We start from the raw sequence: 12,990 nt of genomic DNA, 5'->3' as shown, positions 1-12,990 counted from the left end.
AGAGCCCACGATGTACAAAAAAGTCTCTTGGAGCCATCTGCTAAACCAAACAGGAAGTCCGCCATTTTGATTTACGTTGGGATTTGTAGCCATTTTTTGTGGCCTTTTTTAGGGGTCATATTTTAACGAACTCCTCCTACAAAATTTATCCGACTGTCTTCAAACTTGGTGTGCTTCATCTTAAGATGTTTAAGATGCAAAGTTATCGAAAGTTATTTATTTTGTCGCACGCCGTTGTCATGGCGATGCATTGTTTGCCAAGTAAAATGCTGCTTTTTTTTGGTCTAAACGTGCAAAAACTCATGAAACTTTACACACACATCAGGCTTGTCATAAGCATGAATATTTTAGAGATTTCTTATTCAATTTGCAATAAATGGTTCAATAGCACCCTCTAGACATTTTTATGAAGCTTTTGCAAATGTTTTGTATTTTATGATTCAGCTAGATTTGTAAAAATTGGGATACCTATCAGCCTAAGACTTACAAAAAGGTTTCTAAAGCCATATGCTGAATCAAACAGGAAGTCTGCCATTTTTTGGGGCCTTTTATAGGGGTCATATTTTCAACAGAACTTATCAGATCGTCTTCATTCTTTGGCGTGTTTCATCTTAAGATATTTAAGATGAAAAGTTATTGAATTTTTTTATTTTGTCACACGCCTTTGCTGTAGCCATGCATTGTTTGTGAAGAAAAATGCTTTTTTGAGAGTCTAAATATGGGCGAAAACTCACAAAACTTTGCACACACACCAGACCTGTCTGGAACATGAATATTTTATTTAGAGATTTGTTGTGCAATTTGTAATAAATTGCTCAATAGCGCCCTCTAGACATTTTTGTGAAGTCTTTCCGATTATATGATTCAGCTAGATGTGTCAATATTGGCAGGCATGCCTAATATATTCAAAAAGTATTCTATATAGCCATGTGACAATCCATTTTGATTTTATTTTGTTAATTGTGCATCATTTTCGGCCTTTCCATGAAACTTTATAAACATAAAGCCGGGCAAAAACGTTTACAATTTAGATGGTTTCCTATTTGACAGTACCCCAACATGCCAGGACCCCGACGTGCAAATACCCCAACGTGGCCCGGGTTGCGAGGGCCCTTTATAGCTGCTCGCAGCTCTAGTTATTCTTAATATTATTATTCTCCGCAAACAATCACATTTTTGAGACGCGAAACGTGAACGAAAACTCACCAAACTTTACACGCAGATCGGGCCTGGCGAAAAATTTGATATTTTAAAGTCGCCATACATGATAACAGAAAAATGGCTCCATAGCGCCACCTACATAGGTTAAACGGATCCCTGTCCCGCTACGATTGTCCTATGGCGACGAAAATTGTGTGGCACCCATAGCACATCCAGATGAACAAAAACCTCTTTGATATGTGTACCCTAAAATAGCCAGGAAGTGAGGTATGAGTATTTAAATGTCCAATTTTTGCCAATTTTTGCACATTCACAGGGGTCATACTTTTGCCCGCTTCTCCAACACGGTTAACCCGATTGACTTCAAACTTGGGATGTACCATCTCAACACGTGGGACAACATCATTGTAAAAAATCACATTTTGAGCTAAAAAAACTCCTCTTTTACGAAGCATTCTTGGTTGTACGTTTCACCTAGCGCTATGATAATTTGGAGGCATACAGAAGAGCCCACGATGTACAAAAAAGTCTCTTGGAACCATCTGCTAAACCAAACAGGAAGTCCGCCATTTTGACTTACGTCGGCATTTGTAGCCATTTTTTGTGGCCTTTCTTAGGGGTCATATTTTCACGAACTCCTCGTACAAATTTCATCCGACCGTCTTCAAACTTGGTGTGTTTCATCTTAAGATGTTTAAGATGCAAAGTTATCGAAAGTTTTTTATTTTTTCACATGCTGTTGCCATAGCGATGCATTGTTTGCCAAGTAAAGTGTTGCTTATTTTTTTTGGTCTATACATGTGTGAAAACTCATGAAACTTTGCACACACATCAGACTTGTCATGAACATGAATTTTTAGAGATTTCTTGTGCAATTTGCAATAAATCGCGCCCTCTATACATTTTTATGGAGCATTTCCGATTGGATGATTCAAGCGCGAAATAACTAAAGATGACTTGACTTAATCTAGATTTGTGAAAACTCAGAGGCATACATACCTATTAGACAAGACCTACAAAATGTATTCTGTAGCCGTATGCTAAACCTAAAAGGAAGTCCGCCATTTTGAATTTATTTTGGGAATTGCACACCATATTTTGCGTTTTGATTAAACTTTGCACACACAAGGCTTGTCAAAAACATTTTAGATGGTCCTTGTCTGATTTGACAGTACCCCAACGTGCCAGTACCCCGACGTGCAAGTACCCCAACGTGGCCCGGGTTGCGAGAGCCCTTTATAGCTGCTCGCAGCTCTAGTTATTATTATTCTTTATTCTCCGCAAACGATCCCGATTTTGGGTACCTAAACATTGACGAAAACTCACCGAACTTTGCACACTCCTCAGGCCCGGCGAAAAATTTGATATTATGAAGTCGTCATAACAACGCGACTCTATAGCGCCCCCTAGCGTAGAAAAATAAAAACCAAGGCCGGCACGTTTGAGCTAGAGCAACGAAAATTGGCAGGCACGTGTAGCACCCCGAGATGCACAAAAAAGTCTATTGGGACCATGTAGCTAAAATGTACAGGAAATGAGCTATGAATTTTTTAATGTCCAATTTTGGCCTATTTTGGCACATTCACTGTGGTCATGCTTTTTCCCCCTCTGCAAACATTTTTCATCCAATTAACTTCAAACTTGGCATTTATCATCTCAAGACGTGAGAGAACAACTGGGCATAAAGCTTTGCCTTTTCGAAAACAACGCCAGTTTTGAGGGTCTAAACATGCGCAGAAACTCATGAAACTTGGCACACACATCTGGCCTGGTAAAATGAACAATATTTCATTGTTGATTGTGCTATTTTTACAAAAATTACTCAATAGCGCCCCCTAGGAATTTTTAATGAAGCAGCCCCGGTTGTACGTTTAAGCAAGATCTACGAAAATTTTTAGGTGTATGAGGGAGCCCAAGACCTACAAAAAAGTCTCTTGGACCCATATGCTAAAATGAACAGGAAGTGAGCTACGAATTTTTGAATGTCCCATTTTTGACGATTTTTGCACATTCACAGGGGGCAGACTTTTGCCCACTTCTCCTACACGTTTCATCTGACTGAGTTAAGACTTGACCTGGACCATGTCAAGACCTGAGCCAACAACAGGGGGAAAAATCTTGACTTTTCGAAATACTCTTATGATGAAGGCGGGGCATCAAAATTTGTGTTTCGCACTGAAAAAGGATATGCTTAATATCTCCCCGGTACATGCTCCAAAAAATCCCAAACTTGACATGTATGTTTATCGTCAAGGCCTGAAGCTATCTCTATGACAACATTCAGTTATATATGCAGCGTCACCTAGCCCTTGAGGCATAAAAAAAAATACCCCACATACGGTATTTTGTACAAAAAATGTAAACTCATTCTAAGTGTGATTGTCATGTTTTGGTTCTGTTTAGGGTGGGTTTTGCTTTGTTTTGTTGGGTTTTTAGTTTGTCATGTTTTGATTTCCTGGTTTTCCCTAGTATCGTTAAGCCTTTCCATGTCCTCCTGTGTTTGCCTGCCCTTCCTCATGTGCCAACCAATCAGCAACCCCTTCCACTTGTGTCTTGCCCAGCTGTGTCTCGTCGTGTGTAATTAGTGTGTGTATTTAGTTATCGGTTTTCGTGTCAGTGTTTGTCGGTTCATTATTCTTGTTTCCCCACGTTCATGTTGCCAGTGTTTTCGTCTGCTCCTGCATAGTTTTCCCTCTGGTATTTTTGTATTCGTTGTCACCAAGCCCTGTTTGCTACTTTGGTTTTGTTGGATTAAATTTTACTTCTTTTTTCGCACCTCTGCCTCCCTGACTCGTCCGCCTCCTGCATTTGGGTCCACCACCACACTTCCGCGCACACGACAGAATGAACCGACCACGAAAGGACCCAGCAGGGAGCAGCCGGAGCCGATCGGCACGACGTCGGCCAGCTCCCAGACGCCATCAGCCTGTTGACCAACCCCGTTCCCTCGGTGTAGGTTCAGCTTTCTTTTCGGGTTCCTGTGTCTCCGTGTTCCCCTCACCTGTTAAAGCCTATTTACCCAGTTCACCACCTTATGATTCCCGTTACAGTTATTTAAGTGATTCTGATTTGGAACTCACAGACACCGAGTTAAACATTTCTGATTTGGACACCAGTTTTTGTTCACCTAGTAAGTCTCCCCGGGCACTTCCTTATGACACGATTTTGTCACCCCACGTTTTTGTTGACCACGATCCCGAGTTTGATTTTGATTCAGAGTTAGAGGATGATTGTGAAGTGAGTGAGCACACTGATTTTGGTTGGAGTGCGAGTGATAGCTTTTATAGTTTTTTGTTTTCACGTTCCCCGTCATGTCAAGGAGCACCTGTTTCCGCGTCACCTGGTTCCCCGTTGTCTCGAGTTCCCCGGTCCCTTGGATAACAGGCTGGTGTGACGACAGCCCCAGCTCCCCGAAAACATAGGAGGAGGCAGAGGCGACCCAAGCCGCCGCCGCAGCCCCTGGCCGCTGCGCCTGCGCCGCTGCCGCCGCAGCCCCTGGCCGCTTCGCCTGTGCAGCTGCCGCCGCAGCCCCTGGCCGCTGCGCCTGCGCCGCTGCCGCCGCAGCCCCTGGCCGCTTCGCCTGTGCAGCTGCCGCCGCAGCCCCTGGCCGCTGCGCCTGCGCCGCTGCCGCCGCAGCCCCTGGCCGCTTCGCCTGCGCCGCTGCCGCCGCAGCCACTGCCCGCTTCGCCTGCGCCGCTGCCGCCGCAGGCCCTGGCCGCTGCGCCTGCGCCGCTGCCGCCGCAGCCCCTGGCCGCTTCGCCTGCGCCGCTGCCGCCGCAGCCCCTGGCCGCTTCGCCTGCGCCGCTGCCGCCGCAGCCCTTGGCCGCTTCGCCTGTGCCGCTGCCGCCGCAGGCCCTGGCCGCTTCGCCTGCGCCGCAGCCCCTGGCCGCTTCGCCTGCGCCGCTGCCGCCGCAGCCCCTGGCCGCTTCGCCTGCGCCGCTGCCGCCGCAGCCCCTGGCCAATGCGCCTGCGCCGCTGCCGCCGCAGCCCCTGGCCGCTTCGCCTGTGCCGCTGCCAGTGCAGCCCTTGGCCGCTTCGCCTGTGCCGCTGCCGCCGCAGCCCCTGGCCGCTTCGCCTGGGCCACAACCTCCAGCTCCTCGACCGGCGGCGCCCGGCCAGCGCCCGCCTTCGCCTACACCAGTTCCGGCGGCGCCCGGCCAGCGGCCGCCTTCGCCTGCACCAGTTCCGGCGGCGCCCAGCCAGCGGCCGCCTTCGCATGCACCAGTTCCGGCGGCGCCCGGCCGGCGGCCGCCTTCGCCTGCACCAGTTCCGGTGGCGCCCGGCCAGCGGCCGCCTTCGCCTTCACCAGTTCCGGCGGCGCCCGGTCGGCGGCCGCCTTCGCCTGCACCAGTTCCGGCGGCTCCCGGCCGGCGGCCGCCTTCGCCTGCACCAGTTCCGGCGGCGCCCGGCCGGCGGCCGCCTTCGCCTGCACCAGTTCCGGCGGCGCCCGGCCGGCGGCCGCCTTCTCCACCGGTTCCGGCGGCGCCCGGTCAGCGGCCGCCTTCGCCTGCACCAGTTCCGGCGGTGCCCGGTCAGCGGCCGCCTTCGCCTGCACCAGTTCCGGTGGCGCCCGGTCAGCGGCCGCCTTCGCCTGCACCAGTTCCGGCGGCGCCCGGCCAGAGGCCGCCTTCGCCTGCACCAGTTCCGGCGGCGCCCGGCCGGCGGCCGCCCCTGCCTGCACCAGTTCCGGTGGCGCCCGACCAGCGGCCGCCTCCACCAGCTTCTACCCGGGTGGCGCACGACTTGAGGCCGTCGCCTCCTGCTCCTCGTCTGGCGGCGAACACCCCGCCGCCACCTCTGCTCCTCGTCGGGTGTCAGGGACGCCCTCGTTAAGCCTTTCCATGTCCTCCTGTGTTTGCCTGCCCTTCCTCATGTGCCAACCAATCAGCAACCCCTTCCACTTGTGTCTTGCCCAGCTGTGTCTCGTCGTGTGTAATTAGTGTGTGTATTTAGTTATCGGTTTTCGTGTCAGTGTTTGTCGGTTCATTATTCTTGTTTCCCCACGTTCATGTTGCCAGTGTTTTCGTCTGCTCCTGCATAGTTTTCCCTCTGGTATTTTTGTATTCGTTGTCACCAAGCCCTGTTTGCTACTTTGGTTTTGTTGGATTAAATTTTACTTCTTTTTTCGCACCTCTGCCTCCCTGACTCGTCCGCCTCCTGCATTTGGGTCCACCACCACACTTCCGCGCACATGACAGAGATAACTAAATCATTTATGAATATTCTTTTAGTTTCCACCACTCAAAATGTTCACTGGCATCAGACTTATCCAAACATATATATATTTTTATTTATTTTTGATAGCCTCTGTGGACATTAAAAGCAATATCGTGAATGAAGGATATGCATAATAACTCCACGGTACATGCTCCAAAAAAAAATCCCACACTTGACATGTATGCTTATAATCAAGGCCTGAAGGTATCTCTATGACAACATTCAGTTATAAATACAGCGCCACCTAGCCCTTGAGGCATAATATATATAAAAAAAAAAAACCACATACGGTATTTTGTACAAAAAATGTAAACTCATTCTAAGTGTGATAACTAAGTCATTTATGAATATTCTTTTAGTTTCCACCACTCGAATTGTTCACTGGCTTCACACCGATCCAAACGTATGTACGTTTCCAATTTGTTTTATTCATTATTGATTGCCCCTTTGGACAATAAAAGTAACATTGTGCAATGAGTACAACGAGCGATGATGTATATATACACTTTTACAAAAAATACCAATCAGGGCAACTCATTGCCTAAAAATAAATAAGGACACTGATTTTTGCAGGTCTTAACAATCACCAAAACCCGTTGAGCTTGACACACACTGACAAAAAAATAAATTCTACATGTAAACGTTTATTATGCCATTTTCAAAGAAATTTTGCTTCCAATATGCCAGTACCCCAACGTGCCAGTACCCTAACGTGCAAGTACCCCAACGTGCAAGGACCCCAACGTGGCCCGGGCTGCGAGGGCCCTTTATAGCTGCTCGCAGCTCTAGTTCTTCTTCTTCTTCTTTATTCTCCGCAAACGATCGCATTTTTGAGTACCTAAACATTTACGAAAACTCACCGAAATTTGCACACTCTTCGGGCCCGGCGAAAAATTTGATATTCTGATGTTGTCATAACAACGAGACTCTATAGCGCCCCCTAGCATAAAAAAATAAAAACCAATCCCGGCACGTCTGACCTAGAGCTAAGAAATTTGGCAGGCACTTGTAGCACCCCGGGACGCACAAAAAGTCAATTGGGACCATGTAGCAAAAATGTACAGGAAGTGAGTTATGAATTTTTGAATGTCCAATTTTGGCCCATTTTTGCACATTCACTGTGGTCATACTTTTCCCCCCTTTGCAAACAGTTTTAATACCATTGACTTCAAACTCGGCATGTATCATCTCAAGACCTGAGACAACAACTGGGCAAAATATCTTGACTTTTCGGAATACTATATGACGGGGGCGGGGCATCAAATATTGGCTTTAAAATTTCATTTGTCCAGAAAGACAAAATTCTTAATAACTCCCATGTACAAGCTCCAAAAAATCTCAAACTTCTCATGCAACTTAATAGTCACGACCTGAAAACATCTATATAATAAAATTCAGTTATACATTTAGCGCCACCTAGTGGTGACAATAAATGTCATACTTTACGTTTTTAGCTACTGTGCCTAGCTCGTTGAAGGGATCCAGTTGAAAATTGGTCAGAAAAGCCTTAAGAAGTTGATCATGCCCCCCACAGAATATTGTAACTTTTCGCCAAAGGGCGTGGCCGTTACGGTGCCGCAAAGTCTGAAGATTTTTCGTGACAATAAAAGTTGCTTTAACTTGACCCAGATGATCCTATCTCCTCAAAATTTCACACATTTGATGAGAGTCCAGCCCTTAAGACATCTACGAACTTATATTTCATCTTACTTATAGCGCCACCTAGTGGCAATTTTTTTTCTTACGAATTTTCTTCAACATTTCTCTCCAAACACGTTAACTGGACCTACCTCATATTTGCTCAGAAGAGGGTTTCGGCCTTCATGATGTCACAACACGAAGTTTGTGAGTTTTCGCGAAACGCTGTGGGCGTGGCGAAGCACTGTTCGCCAAGAAAACAACGGCGATTTTGAGGGTCTAAACATGCACAGAAACTCATGAAACTTGGCACACACATCTGGCCTGGTAAAATGAGAAATATTTTATCATGTATTGTGCTATTTTTACAAAAATGACTCAATAGCGCCCCCTAGAAATTTTTAACGAAGCAGCCCCGGTTGTACATTTAAACAAGATCTTTGGAAATTTTGGTTGTAAAAGGTGTATGGGGGAGCCCAAGACCTACAAAAAAGTCTCTTGGACCTGTATGCTAAAATGAACAGGAAGTGAGCTACGAATTTTTTAATGTCCCATTTTTGACGATTTTTGCACATTTACAGGGGCATACTTTTGCCCACTTCTCCTACATGTTTCATCCGACTGACTTCAGACTTGACCTGGACCATGTCAAGACCTGAGCCAACGACAGGCGGAGAAATCTTGACTTTTCGGAATACTATATGATGAGGGCGGGGCATTAAAATTTGTGTTTCGCAATGAAAAAGGATATGCTTAATAACTCCCCGGTACATGCTCCAAAAAATCCCAAACTTGACATGTATGTTTATAGTCAAGGCCTGAAGCTATCTCTATGACATCATTCAATTATATATGCAGCGCCACCTAGCCCTTGAGGCATGAAAAAAAAAAATACCCCACTTACGGTATTTTTACAAAAATTGTAAACACGTTTCGCAATGAAAAAGGATATGCTTAATAACTCCCCGGTACATGCTTCAAAAAATCCCAAACTTGACATGTATATTTATAGTCAAAGCGTGAAGGTATCTCTATGACAAAATTCAGTTATAAATACAGCTCCACCTAGACCTAGAGGCAAAAAAAAAAAAAAATGCCTCACTTACGGTATTTTTACAAAAATTGTAAACTCATTGTAAGTGTTATAACTAAGTCATTTATGAATCTTTTTTTACTTTCCACTACTCAAGATGTTTTCTGGTATCAGACCGATCCAAACATATGTACTTTTTTATTTTGTTTTATTTATTTTTGATAGCCTCTATGGACAATAAAAGCAACATCGTGCAATGAGTACGAGCGATAATGGGTATATATACTTTTGCAAAAAATACCAATCAGGTCAACTCATTCCCTAAAAATAAAAAAGGACGCTGATTTTTGCAGATCTTAACAATCAGCAAAACCCATTGAGCTTGACACACACATCACACCTGACAAAAAAAATCCACATTTAAAGGTTTATCATGCCATGTTAAAAGAAATTTTGATCCAAATGTGCCAGTACCCCAATGTGCGAGTACCCCAACGTGCAAGTACCCCAACGTGGCCCTGGCTGCGAGGGCCCTTTATAGCTGCTCGCAGCTGTAGTTGCACTTAATTCCTACTCCTTTTGAACATATGACGTTTCTTTCTTCAAATTTTTATTTTGACTTTAACTTATATTTTGTCATGTGTTAAGATGTTCAATAAACCAACCAACCAACAACAACTCTCTGGTCTGTAGCCTCCTCTTCGGCAAAGTCTTCTCTTCGCTGACTGTCATGTTTTGGTTCCATGGGGATAGGTTTTGTTTGGTTTTAGGTTTTTGTAGTGTTTGTCCTGAGTTCTCCATGTGTCTCGTTATTGTTAACCTTGTCCACCTGCGTGTCTTCCCTTCCCGGTATGTGTTGCTAATTAGTGCCCTCTGCCTGCTGTGTTAACCAGGTGTGTCTTGTACTAACAAGACACACCTGGCCATGCCAAATCTATCCACGTCATGCCAAATCTGTCCACATCATGCCCAGTCTGTCTGTTATTCTCATTCCTGATTGTCTCCCGGCCTTGCTTTTCCGTCATTGGGTCCATCTCCCCTCATCCACTCGGTCCACACACCTTCAACTTGACAGAATGCTACCACCAAGAAGGACCCATCGGAAGCCTCAAGTCCCAGTTCGAGCTCCCCGGCGGAAGCTTCAAGTCCCCGTTCCGGCTCCCCGGCGGAAGCCTCAAGTCCCAGTTCCGCCTCTCCGGTGGAAGCTTCAAGTCCCCGTTCCGGCTCCCCGCGGAAGCTTCAAGTCCCCGTTTCGGCTCCCTGGAGGAAGCTTCAAGTCCCGGCTCCCCGGCGAAAGCTTCAAGTTCCTGTCCCAGCGCCTCGCCGGCTTCAAGTCCCCGTCCCGATGCTTCGCTGGCTTCAAATTCCCATCCCGGCGCCCCGGCAGCCTCTGGCCGCTTCGCCTGTACCGCTGCTGCCTCTGGACATTTTGCCTGTGCTGCTGCCGCCTCTGGACGCTTTGCCTGTGCCGCTGCCGCCTCTGGACGCTTTTCCTGTGCCGCTGCCGCCTCTGGACGCTTTGCCTGTGCCGCTGCCGCCTCTGGACGCTTTGCCTGTGCCGCTGCCGCCTCTGGACGCTTTGCCTGTGCCGCTGCCGCCTCTGGACGCTTTGCCTGTGCCGCTGCCGCCTCCGGACGGTTCGCCTGTGCCGCTGCAGCTCTTGGCCTCTCTGTCCCTGGGCTGATGCGGCCGTCCCAAGTCCCCTCAGTGCGGCCAATTGCCTCCGTTTCAAGTTCCCTCGTCGCGGCCGATTGCTGTCGTCTCAAGTTCCCTCATCGCGGCCGATTGCCACCTTCTCAAGTTCCCTTGTCGCGGCCGATTGCCACCATCTCAAGTCCCCTCGTTGTGGCCGATTTCCGCCGTCTCAAGTCCCCTCGACACGGCAGTCTTTTCACCATGTGCACTTGAGGTTTTTGGTTGGTGGTTTTGTTTTGTTTAGGCGTTTTGGGATGGCTGGTGGCCGTCCCTTGGTAGGGGGGTGTACTGTTATGTTTTGGTTCCATGGGGTTAGGTTTTGTTTGGTTTTAGATTTTTGTAGTGTTTGTCCTCAGTTCTCCCCGTGTCTCATTATTGTTAACCTTGTCCACCTGCATGTGTCTTCCTTTCCCATTATGTGTTGCTAATTAGTGCCCTCTGCCTGCTGTTTCCCAGATGTGTCATTAGTCTCGTTAGTGTGATGTTATGAGTAAAATAACATAATAACTACATTACCCAGCATGTCACGGGAGTTAGAATATGCGCAGTGACAACACTAGTATCGGGCGAGCTTGTACGAGTTGAAGCAAAAAAGTAAAAAGTGAACGACTTCCAATCAACACGCCTCGTCTCCTTCTTTACATGATATTGAGAGACAACACATTGTGTCAGAAGTGGTCGTGAGCAGCCTCGGGAGGGAAAAGGTTTGTCACGAAGGAACGACAAAAGCACAAGCGAGAGAGGATTGCTGTCCCCGGTCGTGTGAGTGAAACGTTATTGGCGAAGCGACATGCTAGCGGAGCTAGCTACAGAGCTACGGCGTGCGTTGGCTGAGAACTGCAGTGAAGTGAAACAAAGGACGCGGGACAGATTGAACAAGTAGAAGAGTATCTTGTGCCCGACGTGGAGGAGAGATATCAAGAAAAAGCTGACATTTACCCCGTTGTGCTGTCATGGATAAGTTAGGTCCACCTACTTGCATGCAACTGACTGGTAATTTTGCTGACAACTGGAAACGTTTTAAGCAACGATTTACTATATATTTAGCAGCAAGTGAAGCAGGAGGAGATGATGAAAAACTGAAGGCTCACATTCTCTTGCATGTCATAGGAGAAGATGCTTTGGAGATATATAACAGTTTTCGGCTGGATGAAGCTAATTTGACTTTGGCACAGCTGATGACAAAGTTTGAAGAATACTTTGTGCCTAAACAAAATGTGACCTTTGAAAGGTATAAGTTTTTCACACATGACCAGCAGCAAGGAGTTCCTTTTGATCAGTACTTGGCAGAGCTGCACACGTTAAGTAAAACGTGAATTTGACACTCTCAGAGACTCGTTAGTGAGAGACAGGATTGTTTGTGGTACAGCGGATAATGCACTCAGAGAAAGACTGCTAAGAGAAACTGAACTTACATTGGATAAGTGTGTCAGTATGTGCAGAGCAGCATAAACCACCAAAGCGCAAGCAAAAGAGCTACGGGGAGGTGAAACAACACTGCATATGATAAATAAAGAACGAAGAAAGAAAAAGACATTTTTCAAACAAAAATACCATGAAGAAACGTCTACAGAGTTTACATGTGGTAGATGTGGAGGTAGCCACAAGCCAAAATCTTGTCCAGCATTTGGAAAATCATGCAACAACTGTGGAAAGAATAATCACTATGCAAAATGTTGCAAAGCCACGTCAAAACAGAAAGTTCACACAGTTGAAGAAAATGACGATAATGAGTTTATTGTGGATGTGGTACAGGTTTGCACAGCAGAAAAAGAGGAATGGATTGTACCAATCACAGTGAATGAGAAAATTCTACCGTTCAAGTTGGATACAGGTGCACATGTAAACCTAATATCTTTGGAAGACTACAAAACATTGACTACAAGGAGTAAAATTCATCCTGTAAAAACAAAAGTGAGTGGATACACTAGAGAACGTGTTCCTGTCCTCGGAGGATGCATTGCAACCTTCAAACACAAAGATCGACAGATTAGAGCACAGCTACTGATCGTGGAGGAAGTGTACAACCAATCCTGGGACTCAGTGCTTGCATTAAGCTCAATCTGGTCAGAAGAGTGTTTGTGGTGACAGCAAATGCTCAAGACTCACTTATGGAGCAGTATAAAGACTGTTTTGAAGGACTTGGATGTCTACCTGGGCTAAATAAAATATGTCTGGATAAAAATGTGACACCTGTTGTGCACCCTGGCAGGAAGGTTCCTTTTGCGCTGCGGAAAAAGCTGAAA

The sequence above is a fragment of the Festucalex cinctus genome, chromosome 13 (genome assembly GCF_051991245.1).
Source record: "Festucalex cinctus isolate MCC-2025b chromosome 13, RoL_Fcin_1.0, whole genome shotgun sequence".
Taxonomy (NCBI): domain Eukaryota; kingdom Metazoa; phylum Chordata; class Actinopteri; order Syngnathiformes; family Syngnathidae; genus Festucalex; species Festucalex cinctus.
The sequence above is the reverse complement of the archived record's forward strand: the minus strand, read 5'-3'. Positions refer to the sequence as shown.